This window comes from Pholcus phalangioides, unplaced genomic scaffold (assembly GCF_987345545.1).
Source record: "Pholcus phalangioides strain wild (caught in Gottingen) unplaced genomic scaffold, Ppha-v1.0 ptg000008l_1, whole genome shotgun sequence".
Lineage (NCBI taxonomy): Eukaryota > Metazoa > Arthropoda > Arachnida > Araneae > Pholcidae > Pholcus > Pholcus phalangioides.
The window spans coordinates 42822015-42837235 of NW_028301601.1; the positions used below are offsets into that span (position 1 = coordinate 42822015).

Sequence of the window (15221 nt, forward strand, 5' to 3'; positions counted from 1 at the left end):
CGACTACAGTAGTCGGTTGAAGTTGGTTTTCTGTGATTCCAAACTTCAAGGCGCGAAGGTGAGCCGATCTTCACTTTAAAAAATCTCGCCACAGACTTACAAACAGTACAAATGTAATTTAATCATAACACATCACTCACTTCACTTTTGAAATATAGATGGCAGCACTAAAAAATCAAACACTACATACGCACTCAGACTGTAAGGTACACACACAGTTACACTTCTGTCACACAACTCACTAGGTAGTAAATCTCCCATAGATGGTGATAGACCTGAGTTGTGCTTGGTTTAAAAAAAAAATCTAGCAGTGCTGCTGTTCGGCGAAGTTGGTTTTCTGTGGTTCCCAACTTCGAGGCACAAATGCAAGCCAATCTCCCCTTTAAAAAGTCTCACTACAGAAAGCAACAGGCCTGCAAACGTTACAATTATAATTCAAACAATACACTTCACTTCGGAAATATAGATGGCAGCACTTTCTTTTTTCAAACAGAATACAACTCAGGTCTATCATCTATGGGTGATTTACTATTCAGTGAATTGTGCCCCAAATTTAACCATGTGTGTACCTATAAAAATGCGTAAATATATAAATGTGTGTGTAACTTTTAATTGCAGTGGATCCTGCTTATGTTTTTCAAAAAACTGTCATAAAAACGTTGTAAACAGGAAAACACTTTAAACAGGAAACCTTAATAAGAATTACTTGGAGTTGGGAACACTAAAATAAGTTCTACTAAGTGGAAAAATGTTCAGAACGGGAATGTTGTAAACGGGACTGACTATATATGTTTTGGATTTGCTACATGCGCTAAATGCCACATGTTAAATTCTGTGTGTTAATGGGCTTCTTTGCAAGCTTTTCCTACTAGTAGGCAAAAAGTAAATGAACCTTTGGATAGAAAATGTTTCTAAAAGTGAATTATTTGATTCACAGAGATAACTCTGCATAAGAGTTATCTTCACAAAGATAATCCTCCTACCCAGAACATGGCCTATCACTGTCTGAACGAAGTGATATAAACCAGGTGATCAGAGACCCGGGGCATGCTGAAAAAAATTCATAGAGATACCAGTGAATTATCGAGGGACTTACTTTTTCCGAGAGAGGAACCCACTTTCACTCAAAAACGACTGATTTTTTAAATAACATGGATCTTGGGACCCAGGTAAATTAGAGTACAACGACATCTCTGAATGTGTATGTATATATATATGATTTTCTGGGTGTTCTCTATACAAACCTACAATGTTAGACCGATCACCAAATTCTGCATATATATGAAACAAGACTCAACTTGAACAATGGGCTACTTTGAAAGTTCGTCAAAGCAGGGCAAAAACTGTCGGACAGCAATGGTTTGTGGGCCTCGACAGTAACTTTTGGAATGTTTATTTTGGTTACCGTAATGGCGACAATAAAACTAAATTAAGACATTTTTTGATAAACTATTTTTTCTCCATTTTGGCTGCAGAGAAGAAAAAAATGGAAAATGATGACAATATGAGAAAAAATTCCAAACCTTTCCCCACATCCTGCAAAGAAGAAAAGAAAAAAAACGATAGCTCATTTAGGAAAACTAATTAGTTGTACAAGGTTACTTAAATTAACAAAAAAAAAATGTAATTTGAGAATCACGTTTTCGAGTGCTTCTTGTACTTCGATGAATTGAGAAATTCGGCCGGCGTTCAACTTCCGTAGAATCGATACGCACTCCCAATGGAAACCTTGAACTCCAGAGGTGAACGGAAAAATTTGCTTTGACTTGCGGTTAAAGATCTACATCACAGCAGACAATTTTTCAGCTTTCAGTAAGCACTCTTTCAAGATGATTAAAACAAGACGCCGCTTATGATGGTGATGATGATGAGTTGATGAGGCTTGTTCATCCAAGTTTTGATGTTTCGTTGAATTTTCATTGATTTCGCATGCGACCAAATGCTGTCCAAAACTCAATTCTTTTTAGAATTTTATTATTTTATATGCAACGGAACCCCACAATAGACATTCAGATTTTTATTTCCACGTCATTGACGATTGGGTGCTGCAATGACCATATTCGCTAGAGAAAAATACGGGCCATCACCAATATCCAAAGCTGCATTAAGCGGCTTTGCCAATACCTGATTCTAAAAGTAAGCAAAGTTGCCACCTTGTGCTAAAATCACAGAAAAGTCGCCAATCAAGGAAAATGAAGAACCACTCAAAAATCGTCAACGAATAAGGCAAATACCAGGAAATACTAAAAAAATTCCTAATGCATTATGACACGCTATGGGTGTCGTCTTCAGAGGATAAGAGTTTCCCACTTGGATTGAGTACCAAATCTTTAATCTCGGTTGCTGAGAACGAAAAAACAATGTTCAAGTCAAACGTCGTGGCAAGAATGAAGCGAGCACCTGCGTCTTTTGCAACAGCCTGATTGGCTGCTTGCAAAATGGACCTATCCAATTGGTCTAATCGAATTATCTTTAAATTCCCGCTCGTAATGAATTTAGCCATGCAATCGGTGTGGTGTTGATTTACTGTCGTTTACTAATTTATTTTCAAAGGCTCGGATGTATGTGCCTTCGTAGAAGCCTAAATCGGCCGTGGATTTCACTTTGTGCAAAACTCTCGCTTCCTGAAATTTCAATCTATTGCCCTCTTGCCACCAGTGAGTGGCAATGGTAGATTTTTCACATTCTTGTCGTCGAATGCATTAGGAATTTTTTAGTATTTCCTGGTATTTGCCTTATTCGTTGACGATTTTTTCAGTATTATTAGGCAAAGTCATCTACTCTTTCATATTTTAGACAACGGGTCTACTGTGATGAATACGCAGGGCCGCAACTAGATACCTTTTCAGCTGGGGCAAGAACGCATTTTGGCACCCACATGTAATGTAGAAGCAGTTAAAGGGTGCATTTGGTGCCCCCTTCCGTTCAGCGCCCGGGGCACAAGACCCACCTGCTTTCCCCTCCCCCTAGTTGCGGCTCTGTAAATACGTTTAACACTTTTCGCAGCTATGACGGAAGCGTGAACGCCTGCTGAATAGAATTCGGTTCCTGCTGAAATGTAAGTGGTCGGGGATCATCTCGAATTTTTTGACTGTATATCCTGCTCGCAAAGAAAAACCCCTCAGGTAAGTAAATCACTTAATCGTACTGAACATATCCTACTTCGTCTTATCCTAGGGGTCGTTCAAGTATTACGTGAGCAAATTTTTAGCCATTTTTGACCCCCTTGTCAGCAAAATTTCGTCATCAGCTCTGTCGCTCTGAATCCTAACGCTGTGACGGTCAAGGCCGACCGTATTCGTGAATATAGGTGGCGAGCCCGAGATTCGCTCTCGTGGCAGTCGTGTTCGAGAGCACAGCGCTTGCTCTCTTCAAGCGCTTTGTTCGAGAGTAGTTCGAACGAAGTTGTTGTGATGTCGCCCACGCGGTGTATATTTTGTTGTAAGCCGGATTTTTTCCCCCCAGATGTAAATTTTCAGTCCCTTCTTGAAAATAAATATAGTAGTTTCAACCCTACGAGGCTACAATTTGGCGTCCATCGTGAAATATGACGGGTTTTTTTTTCAACTCGAGGGAAATCGTGAGCGTTCAGCCTGAACGTACCTACGAATTGGTAAGTGAAACTTTCGTCGCAGATGTTCGTCCGATGTTCGTTTTCAACCTGAAAAGAATCCATCGCATTAGTTTTTTCGAATGTTTATCCGTGTTCGTTTTCAACTTGAAACGAAATTCGCGAAAGTGTTCGTTGAATGTGAAAATGTTTAATGTTCGTTTTTTTTTATGTTGTTCCGCACGTCTCAAAAGTGTAGATTTTTTTTATTGTTATTGAAACATTCGTTTATATATAGTGTGACATGGCTTATTTAGCAAAAGGAAAGAAGCAAGACCTCATCGTTCTAGCTCAAGCATTGGGAGTAGCAGTGTCAACCGACATGACAGTCATTCAGATAAAATCTGCAATAATCAACCACGATGATTATGATGAGGACTTTATGAAAGAATTCCTGCTAACTGTCATCGATGAGAGAATTTCGGACTCTAAACGCTAAGATCAACGAAAACAAGCCACGCTTCAAGCGGAAAAAGGAAATCGAAGTTGGAAATGCAATTCGAACTTGAAAAACTCAAAACTTCAACCCGAAGTCGCTTATAACAGTGCCAGTCTTATGTCAACGTCACCAGAACTTAGATTTGAACTTCATAAACTGCTCCCGAGTTTCGACGTTCAAAATGACGACGTATCATTGTTTCTATCTCTCGCTGAACGGCAACTCAAATTGACAATTAGGTCCCTGAAGAATTTTGAGTATCCCACCTCATCACAGTCCTGCCGAGTAGTGTAACATCGCTCATCGCACATGAACCTGAAGATAAAGCATCTGATTATCAACATGTAAAAGGGGTCCTCCGGAAACGTTTCCAATTATCTGCTGAAAAATTCCGTCAACTGTTTGCTACTCACAAGAAATCGAAAGACAGTACTTGGCGTGACTACTATTTCGAGCTCAGGTCGTTCTTCGAAAATTGGTTAACTGAATCGAACATCACAACTTTCCATGGGTTAAAGGACTTGATCATTACTGACCAGATTAAAAATAAAGTCCCTCCTGAATGCAAAGAGCATCTAATGGATGAGTGGACAGAAGTAATCTCACCCACTGTTCTTGCCGATAAACTGGATGCCTATGACAATATCAGAAGTTTTTTCAACCGAAACAATTTTTCGAATAAACCCGAACAAGTTCGTAAAACTGTGCAACCCCAAAAATCCGTACCTTTACATGACAGATCGTCTATCGTTTGCTATGGATGTCGTATGCCAGGGTTCATCAAAGCAAAATGTCCAAACTGCTCTCCATCGACTGCGACAGCTGTGAAATCACCAAACAGCCCTATTTTGTACAGCTGTCAACCCACAGACGCTCAGGTATCGCTACCGCTGATGGAAATTGAAGTATGTCAAGATCGTGGTCTCATATGTATCGACACAGGTGCGACACACTCGGTTGCAGGGGAACGCTTATACAAGCTTTTCCTAAGTAAAAATATACCAATGAACAGTGCCACCACGACTATTTGTCTGGCTGATGGTACCCGGTCTATCAGCAAGGTCTATGAAGTCGCTGTGGTGGTCGAGTGGTTATAGTGACGGACTCGCGATGCGAGGATCCGGGTTGGTCGGCTGAAGTTGGTTTGCTGTGGTTCCAACTTCAAGGCGCAAATGCGAACCGATCTCCCCGTTAAAAAGTCTCGCCACAGAGCGCAACAGTCCTACAACGATAAATCATTCAATGATAACACTTCACTCATAGTTAGAAAAACTGGTGGCAGATGGCAGCGCTACACATAACAAGCATTACATAGAAACAAACTTTACGTCAGGTTGCACTACACGTACATGCACATTCCCGCATGTACCGATTCGTTGGGGGTTCCGCGGGGGGGGGGGGCTCGGAGAAAAATGGCTCGGGGATCCATGATGTTCTTAAGTCAGCCACCTCGTTGGGCAATTTGCCTGTTGTGGCGTTGTATTTGTATAAGTCAAAGTACCTGTACGCGTTGGAAATCGAACTATTGATACCACCTTTTTAGTGTAACCAGAAGCAAAGAGTAACCGATCGCTGCTGGGATTAGACTTCCTGACGGCAGCAGGCATCGCTGTGGATCTAAAAAGGAAATGTTGGTTTTTCAGTGACACTCCCCATCACCAATTCTCATTCCCACAGGTTCCAGCGGCTGATTGTGCAGTATCAGAATCAGTGGACCTCATGCATTCATACCGATTGCGTGCTGACGAGGGAAGAGATTTGACTACCGAGCAAAAGCGTCAACTTAGCACCCTGCTAAGTAAGCCTGTCGCAAGGGGTCGCAAACCTGTCCCGCCTGGACTCTTGAACATCCGAAGTCAGAGAGAAAGGGGGACGCAAAAAGGTCGAGGCCTTGATAGAAACAACGGCTATGCCCGGAAAAGACGATGCAAAGAAACAAAGGGTCGCCGCAAACCCTCCGCTCGACGCCAGATATTTATTCAGATGTCACGTCTGCCAGTTCGTTCAGAAGAGTCAGTTTCAGAGACACGTTGACGAACAGAACACTCAAGAAACCATTCCATGTCCACAAAGTCACCAATTTCAAGCAGCTGCAAGGTCGTGTCCGCCAGTCGCTTGCAGGCTGCATACGTTGGCGGAATCTGCCAGTCCACATTCAGTCGGAAATTGCAGATCATAAAGCACGTCATGACCCACATCAACGAGGCGTACGCCGAGGAAACGACAGCGTCATTGCCAGAATCGCGACAGCCGATTCGCGTCCAGGTGATCGTCTGTTAATACTGTGAGATGACCTTTGAGGACGAATCTGTCTTCGAGATCACGTAGAGTTCCACAAGACGAAAACCGTAGAAGCTCATTGTCGAGGCGCCAAAATTCTGCGGTGTCCCAGAGATCTCCATGTAGACATGATGTGGCCAGTACATCTTCACCTCAGGTATCACTTGGAGTGAATCATACATCAGCATTTCGACCTTGCACAGACACCTGTGATGCCTATGCGGCGACGAGGCCGCCCTCCGAAAAAGTCGTAGATTGATCTACCTACAAGCCATCGTTCTCGTGATGAATTATATATATATTATTTTTGAAAATGTGTGTGATTTTTATTTTTTTTGCCCTCTACTATTGAAATGTGTTCGTCAAATACTTTTGATTGTTTATATGCACCGTATTGTTTATGTTTGAAGACTCTTCCTGGTTTCATACCGAGACGGTTTCATGAAACCAGAGGGGGCGTCTGTGACGGTCAAGCCCGACCGTATTCGTGAATATAGGTGGCGAGCCCGAGATTCGCTCTCGTGGCAGTCGTGTTCGAGAGCACAGCGCTTGCTCTCTTCAAGCGCTTTGTTCGAGAGTAGTTCGAACGAAGTTGTTGTGATGTCGCCCACGCGGTGTATACTTTGTTGTAAGCCGGATTTTTTCCACCCAGATGTAAATTTTCAGTCCCTTCTTGATAATAAATATAGTAGTTTCAACCCTACGAGGCTACAACGCATATTGGTAGGATCAGAGACGTACACGGATGGCGGCAGAGGATCTCGTGCTCCCCCCCCCCCCCTCCGACGATAAAAAATATATTTTTTAATGCACAAAAATATTTTTCAATTGAAATTTCGGAAGAAAATACCTTTATACGTTATTATAATCAATTTCTGTTAATTTCAATGCTGTTTGAAGGTTATGAACTCAAAATTTATCTCTAATAAATTAATTGCGAGCCATATAATGATGAATCACAAAGGTCCTTGGCCCGCGAACCAAATATAGCCCTGGAGGTTATCTGATGCGGCATAATTAATTATGCCGCATCACTTTATTTACTTAATTAAGTTCTTCAAACATAATTTTGTAAAAATCAACTAAGTGGCTTTTACAGATCGCTTAAGTGTCCCGTGGTACAATTCCAGAACATTTAAGCGGCCCGTGGCATATTTTCAGATCACTTAAATGACCCGGGACACAGTTCCAGAACACTTAAGCGATCCGTGACACATTTAGAGATCTCTTGAGTGACATGTGACGTAGTTTTAGATCACTTAAGTGCCCCCCAGTGCAGTTCTACATCACTCAAGTTACCGGCGGCACATTCTCAGATCATATAAGCGTGATCCGCGGCATATAATTACGGATCACTTGAGTGATGCGTGACACAGATCCAGAGCACAAGCGGCCCGGACACATTCCCAGATCTCTTAGATCCGGGAAACATTTAGAGATCACTAAAGTGGCTCTGTAGGGCACTTATCAATAAGGGGGGGAGGGTGTTGCTTCAAGTGCCAAAAACTATCGAAAGGTTTTCTCGTTTTTGGCGCACAGAGTAAGATGTCATTAAAAATATTTCATATTTTCATAAAGGGTGGTTGATGACGTAAGCATTATCAGGGGTGCAAGCGCCCCTCATCCATTTTGGAGCAGAAACTTTCATTTTTGGAGCAGAAATTTTGAAAATGGAACAGAACTAAAAACTAACTATATCTGCAATATAAGGAGTAATTTTTCCGTGACATGCCAAAAGTTTCGCCAAAAATGGTTGGAACAAATAAATTCAAAATAAATTTCCTTCACAAATTAAAGCCTATTTAAATTTTTTCTGAAGTATCTTATCTGTCACTACTAAAACATGCATTACTGAAATGACGAATAAAAATTATTACTCTTTTCAAATTAAGCAACGTGCATACTGAAAACCTAGGCAGCAAGAATTTCTGCTGCTTGAACACCAAAATCTTATTCATCTTGATATGGCAAAAAAAAAAAAAAGTGCATGTAGAATATAATAAGGGTTTCCGTGAAAAAAAATTAGCTTCTCACAGAATTTAAAGAAATGATTAAATTTAAAAGCGAAATGCGAAAAATATAAAAATACCTTATTTGCTTAAACAATTTCTCAACATAATAGCAAGTTACAAGTTACATAAAAAATTTTTTTTGCTGTTTTTCTCAGTCTGAAGCCTCGTACAATATTTTCTATACGAATCACGAGTCGCTTTCAGAAGTTCAACATTTTAACGACAATTTTTTTCGAATTTTTCATGTCCTTGAACATAAGATTTTTCCCTGTTCAAACAGACTTTTGTTAACATTGAACTCTCTTTCATTGTCTGCATTACTCAATGTGCTAAAGATAAAAAAGCCTCCACCAAAACTGGCAAAATTTTGAACTTTAAGCTGCTTTCAAGGTTACAAAGTTTGAATATGTCTACCCAATATCTATCTATTCTCTGAACTGATTTCACTTCTTGTAATTCTTTGTATTGTAGTGCACAACCCATTCATCACTCATAATTGATAGTTCTGTTGGCGATACAATGTTAAGCAACATCCTAGCAATACGTGAAGGAGTAATGTACAATCCCAGCAATGCACGAGAGGGAGTGCGAAAAACAAGAGAGGGTGCAAATATTTCATTCTCTCCAACAACATGTTTTGGAAAGGTACGTATATATATGTATAATTGGTATCTCAGAGAAGTTATGTATATATAAAATGAGCATGCCCCTAGTATAAACTCCTTCCTGTGACTATTATTAAGAGCATGCCCCTCCCCATGGCCCCCACAAGGGGTGGGCTGACAAGACCTCCGGCCCTGGGAGGATTTTAATCATTTTTTTGTTTTTTCACGCTATAAATTCATCATAAAGGAGGAACCGTGAAAGTCTGGTCGGGGGGCCCGTAAAAGATCCCAGCCTAGGGGCCATGCCCTTCCCCCACCAATGCAGGGGCGGACCGTGCAGCCATATTGGGCCCCGCTCTAGGTGTCCCAAATGGAGTTGAAAGGGCGAAAAAAGCTTTGTTGACCAAAAAAAGACGGTCAATAGCGCCAAAAATAGGTTATGCATGTGTAGAGATTTTTCCTCGAGCCGCCCCTGTTCGCCAAATCCGGATTTTTGCGATTTGAAATCGTCACGATCGGCAACCGACGACGATAACCCTTAGAGGAGAAATATAGTTACTTATTATAGTAGTTCTTATATTTCTTCTCGATGCGATAACCACACGACCGCATAGTGGCTGGATGACAAAACTATGAATATTTTAGATGGAGTTTTTACAGATCCCGTTTTTTCCCAACGATCTCTGAAAAATTTTGTTGATTTAAACGAGTTAACCAATCCCCTTTTGGATTCTTCGCAAAGGCGCGGGAGCAATCTTGCGGGAAATGAAGCGAATTTACGCCGTAGATACGCTGTCTTTGAACGCAGGTTGATAGCGGAGAAATTACCGTTATTCTCAGTATATAACCCGCAGAAGAAAAAACGCTCATCGAAATCGGAAAATTCGACATATTCATTCAGGGACTTCGATAGCCCCCGGGTTATACCAATAACGGAACCGTTATTGGACTACTTCAAACTCACGAGAGGACGCGATGTGGACGATTGTGGTAGATGGTTTGAAGTGAAAAAAATTGAAGTTTCCCTTCCATATCTTTTTCCTTGTCTCGGAAAGAACGCGTCCCGTGAACAAAATTTTCATGCTTCTTTTCCTAAATTCCGGGTATTTGATGCACTACGTGCATTAGCGGTACCTCCGCGAACCACAAACAAGAATTGGCGCACCATGTAGCAAGAGAACCATTTCGGCGCAGCTCTTGCACCCCTGCATTATAGAAATCCCCCTCCCCCATCGATGATGACGTAATACTTGAACGGCCCCTAGGGGGGAATGTTACTTCAAGTGCCCAAAACTAACGAAAGGGTTTTCTCATTTTGGCGCACCGAGTAAGGTGCCATTAAGAATATTTCATATTTTCATGAAAGGCCGTAGATGACGTAAGCATTATCCAACCCCCCCCTCCCAATCTATGTTGACGTAATACTTGAATGACCCCTAATCATTAGGGATACGTAAATTTCGTATTTGTGAAATAATCGCGATAAATGCGAAATTTGCCAATTTTGACGAATAAATACAAAAATTTGAATTTTTACTACTTTTGTGCAAAATTTTTATAATTTAAATTTTATCGTTATTTCTTCCGTGTTTCCAAGCTATAATTGACACCTTAAAAGAATACGAAATTATATATGAAAATAAAGGATCTAGTATCAGACTCTGCACGTTACATGACTGCGTACTTGAAATTATTAAAAACACTTCTTGGTAACAACATTTTGCATTACCAATGGTGGGCGCATAAAGTGAATATTGTGGGTGACGCATTCATTAAAGAATTTAATTCTGTTGTGACCAAGGCGATAAATTTTTTTGCACTCAAGAAAAATGAGCAGTGCGTAGTTAAGCTACCAAAAATGAAAAAAATATATCACTGTATGAGTGGGCTATTATTACTGGCAGCAAAATTCTTCCCGACGCCTGTAGTAACCAAGCAGAATTCGTGGTTCAAAGGTGTCATTCATCTGAGCGAAAATCATATATTGCTGCTTTTCGCAATAAATATGAAGACGATTACTCCAACATAAGTTTCTTAAGTTTTGGCAATGAAATTCTAGTTCCTAAAATACGGGTCCTGTTGACTTTCGTTTCCGAGTTCTGTAGGAAAATTATGCTAATCGACAATTTGAAAGGATCAAACTTTTCATCCGCATGTTTTGTGGAGTAAATTTATAGATTTGAAACCTTTTGGGCTCAAATTTCAAGAGCATTTTTACGAGAAAAAAAACTGACAAATGAGTTCAGTAGTCTTGCTTATCCGACATAAACGGGCCGGCAGACGGATAATACGGAGGTGTTAGGGAAAAGCCTATCAAAAACTGTTATAATTTTGCACATTACGAACCTAACAGACGTGCCAACTTTTGAAATCCAGAAATCCCGATATTCTCCCGAGGGGGGGGGGGGTGTACTTCCACCCCCCCTCCCTCCCCCGACACTCATAGACTCGATCAAAAAAAAAGTTCATGAAAATTTTTTTCGAAATTTTTTTTTTTTAAATAAATTAAGAAAAAGTTACATTCTCTCCCCCCCCCCAAGGCAGGTTCTGCATTGCCCCTGAGAATATAATTGTATGCCAGTCTTTCCATGCAGAATAGAGAAATCACATCTACATACTGTTCATAAAGTATGTTTCCTTTCGTGGATGCTATCAGTGATTGATAATCTTGGGTATATGAATTCTTAAAAGCTTTATATTTAGCTGTATATAGCTTAAAGTTTTATATTTTCTTTCTGAAGATGTGTAATCGGAAGAAATGATTAAAAAAAATTCAAATTACAAAGCTGCGGACGAAAAAACGTGTTTACCGTGCGGCTGTTAATGGAATACAATAACGATTATACAGGAATTTCGGCAACCAAGGGCTTCCCCCTGATAAATTATTGCCGATAAATGCTACGAAAACGAAGTCGCGTCTTTGCCAGTTGCTTAAATGCGGTCACAGAGACTTTTCCTTACGACTGTCCTCTTTGGGTGTTTTCCCTAACGACGATAGTTATTATTGACGCCACGACAACGTGAAAGCTCGCGTAAAATCTAATTTTCTGCCAAAAATCCGGAGAAATTTTAACAAATCCGGAGAGCGGGAGGAAGGATGAAAAATCGGGAGAGTTGGCAGGTCTGCTAATAATCATGTTCACAGCAAAAAATAAAAAATAAAATGAAATGAGAAAATGAACTTACAGTTACAGAATATTTTGAAGTTAAATAAAGTGGCATGACGGAACTGCTTCCGTCACGTCATGTTGGTTTTTGTTCCGAGTCCTTGGAAAACGATTATTTCTCCGAAGACTCCTCCCAGATTAAGTGTGGAGAAAGCATAAATAGCACTATGGGTATGGGTGATTGTATTGACCCTGATCTTGTAATTTCAGGACTTTTAGCAGACGATGATATTCTAGAATCAATCAGAGCAAGCGCTTCATGGTTCGAAGAAATAGAATCAGAAGGTTCACTGAAGTACCTGCACCATCTCTCCATGATGCACTAAAAACTCTAGATGTGATACGTCGCTTCCTAGGCAGTCAGGAAAGCCGAACAATCGCGGTATAAACTGAATAGTGTAGAAGAATATTTGTCTTCTCTTCGGAAAGAAAAACAAGCAAATATACTTGATTATTTTTCATTAGGTAAATTTTTTTATACGTTTTATACCTTGAAACAACCCGAATTGAAATTAGCATTTTATTTAATACAATTATTAGAATGTATATATTCACGTACACAAAAACGATCGGACAAAAATTTAGAATGAAACCCCGCTAGCTCGACATCCGCTCAAGTCGACATGTTTGTCGATACTTTTGGGGTGTCGAGTTACCGAGAGTCTACAGTACTTCCACAGGCTGCAACTGAAGACCGTCGTCAGACCAACCTTGACCCCCGCTGTCCCCACAGGGCGGGGGTGGAAGATAGACATAGAGAGAAAGATAATTCCAACGGCCGCCGGGTCCACTCATAGCACAACCTTGCCTGCAGGTCTACGTATTCTGCGACGGCGGACCAAAGCCCCATCGGTCCACGTCCCCTCTTGGTGGAATCCATTCGTCATTAGAGCTAAATGAAGTATTCATATCGGAGTACAAAAGTTCAACCCTCTGGTGTGGTGGAATAATCATCTCGTTATTCTCTTCAATAAATCTGATGGGTTTCGCAATATGTACGCGACACGATTTCTTTTGTAGAAATTGTCGTCGCCATAAGATCCTCTTGGCATCTGAGAACTTTCCGAAGTGGAATTATTCTGTGTACGTGCATTCTGTAGCATAATGCACTACGATTCCTTGTCAACCACAGTTACATTTCGGTGTGTTTCTCTTGCCAAATCTATGAATATAGGCAGGGAAAGGTCCGTGTTCTGTAAAGAAGTGGACGATTTCCCTGATCCAATCCAGGCTCTTGAATGAAACAGCAGGAAAACCGGACACGACTCCACATTAACATTCCTTAGGAACTTCTAATGTATTGAAGTCGCGTCGGAAAAAATCGACTATCCCACATAGCCGACCACCCCAACCAGCAGCACTGACCTTGTTGTAGAATACCATTTATGCTGTCATCGCAAGTTCTATTTGAGTCACTTCTTTGCCCATGATCTGGGGAAAGGCAGTATTACGTCAATTGTTGAATTTTTTGTGGCTTCTTTGGCAAGAAGATCCGCCTTTTCATTACCCCAGATCTGGGCGTGTGCCTTCTCCCAAGCCAAAGAGATACAGTCCAGAAAGAGTGCCCTAATATCTCTTGCCATTTCCTGTGGGGACGATGGATCCAGGATGGCGTAAAGAGACGAAAGGGAATCTGTGTATATTGTTCCAATTTCCCTGAGTTTGGTAGTATGCTACGTGCAGTATTCACCGACATGGTCTAAACTGTAGTCCCAATTTTTGGATAAGAAATCAACATAGATATGTTAAAAACATGAATTTAACCAATCTGTGTCGATCTCTCATCACAAAATTGTGACTATAGTTTAAACCATGTCGGTGAATACCGCCCTTAGTTGCTTCCGACAGTGAAAATAATTCCGCCTGAATAGCTGTACCATCCTGGGTCTTTGATCCGTCTGTAAATATATTAGTGTTCCAACAGGAAGGGATTGTTCTTTCTTCAGCGTAACCTGTTCCAAGTTAGACATCGCTGGGTCTAGACCAACCCCTTCTTTTTGGTTCAAAGTCCTCAGGCATGTCTCGCCGTTGTCCAGTCTGATAGGCGTCTGCAATCGAGTCAGTAGCGAAGTCTTGGCTTCCAATTCTGGAATTATCGCTTTCATTAACTTTGAAATTATCAATTTCATCAATGCTGAAAGTATCTTTCATTAATTCTGGAATTATCTTCAATTACTCTCATGAAAGGAATGCGACTCATGAAAGAAACAGATCTAAATTAAAGAAACAGACTTGTATCTTTTTTTTTCTTCTTTTTTATGGGAGGTAGATACTTCGAAATTTTTTTTTAAGTTCAAGTTATTGATCTGCCTGTCTTTGTGCATCAAAGTGATAGGGAGTTGCTCCAGACCAACTTAAACAGGAATGCAGCATGGGCAAATGAATGGAGCATGACGTTTAGCGTTGACAAGTGCATGGTCGCTCATTTTGGTTCAAACAACTCACGGCTCTAAAACGTGTCACTATCCCGGATGCAACTAGGGTCACCGATTTGGGAATTCTCATTGACGAGGGGCTTAGATTTTCTGAACATTGTTCAGCGGTGGTGAAAAAGACATTAATTTTCATACTTGAGAAGATATAAATAAAAAGTTGAAATCAATGTTATTGCATGGATCTCAACTCAAAAGTAGGTCTGGCTAATCACTTCATATTTAATCTCCTGGGCTTCGTATATCTCTAAGCGAACTCAATATTTCAAAAATCGAGAGTTCAATAAAATTTTTAAAAATTATTGATGTGTGGAAGAAAACCCGCCAAATTTCCGCATTTCTACAGTAAAATCGGCAATTTTAACACTGATTTCTATGAGGATTACCCTTTTCCTGACCCTCAAAGCGATGCTGATGATGATTATGACTATTCAAAAAGCCTTATTACTGAGAGTATTGAAAATGTGGCAAACTATTATGAAGGCATAAACTATTATACATATACAAACAGGATTAGAGAAGTGACAAACCATTGTAAAGGCATATACATGTCTGAAACGCATTGCTAGGGAACCACGCTAACCAAAGTAAACGTTCGGAAAGTGATTGTTGAGGCCAAAAAACCATTGTTGACCGACAGTTTTTTGCCCATTTTGGGCATTTGCCCTGCTCTGAC

At 40.6% G+C, this 15221-nt stretch overlaps 1 protein-coding gene across 1 annotated transcript in view; it reads right to left on the reverse strand.

Moving 5' to 3' along the window:
- Positions 1 to 1955, reverse strand: part of Mtl (Rac family small GTPase Mtl) — a 52494-nt gene extending 50539 nt beyond the window's left edge. The window contains exon 1 of the mRNA XM_089234684.1: positions 1640 to 1955. The gene's annotated coding sequence lies outside the window, so the exon portion shown is untranslated. The remainder of the gene's footprint in view (positions 1 to 1639) is intronic.
- Positions 1956 to 15221: the final 13266 nt, after the last annotated feature.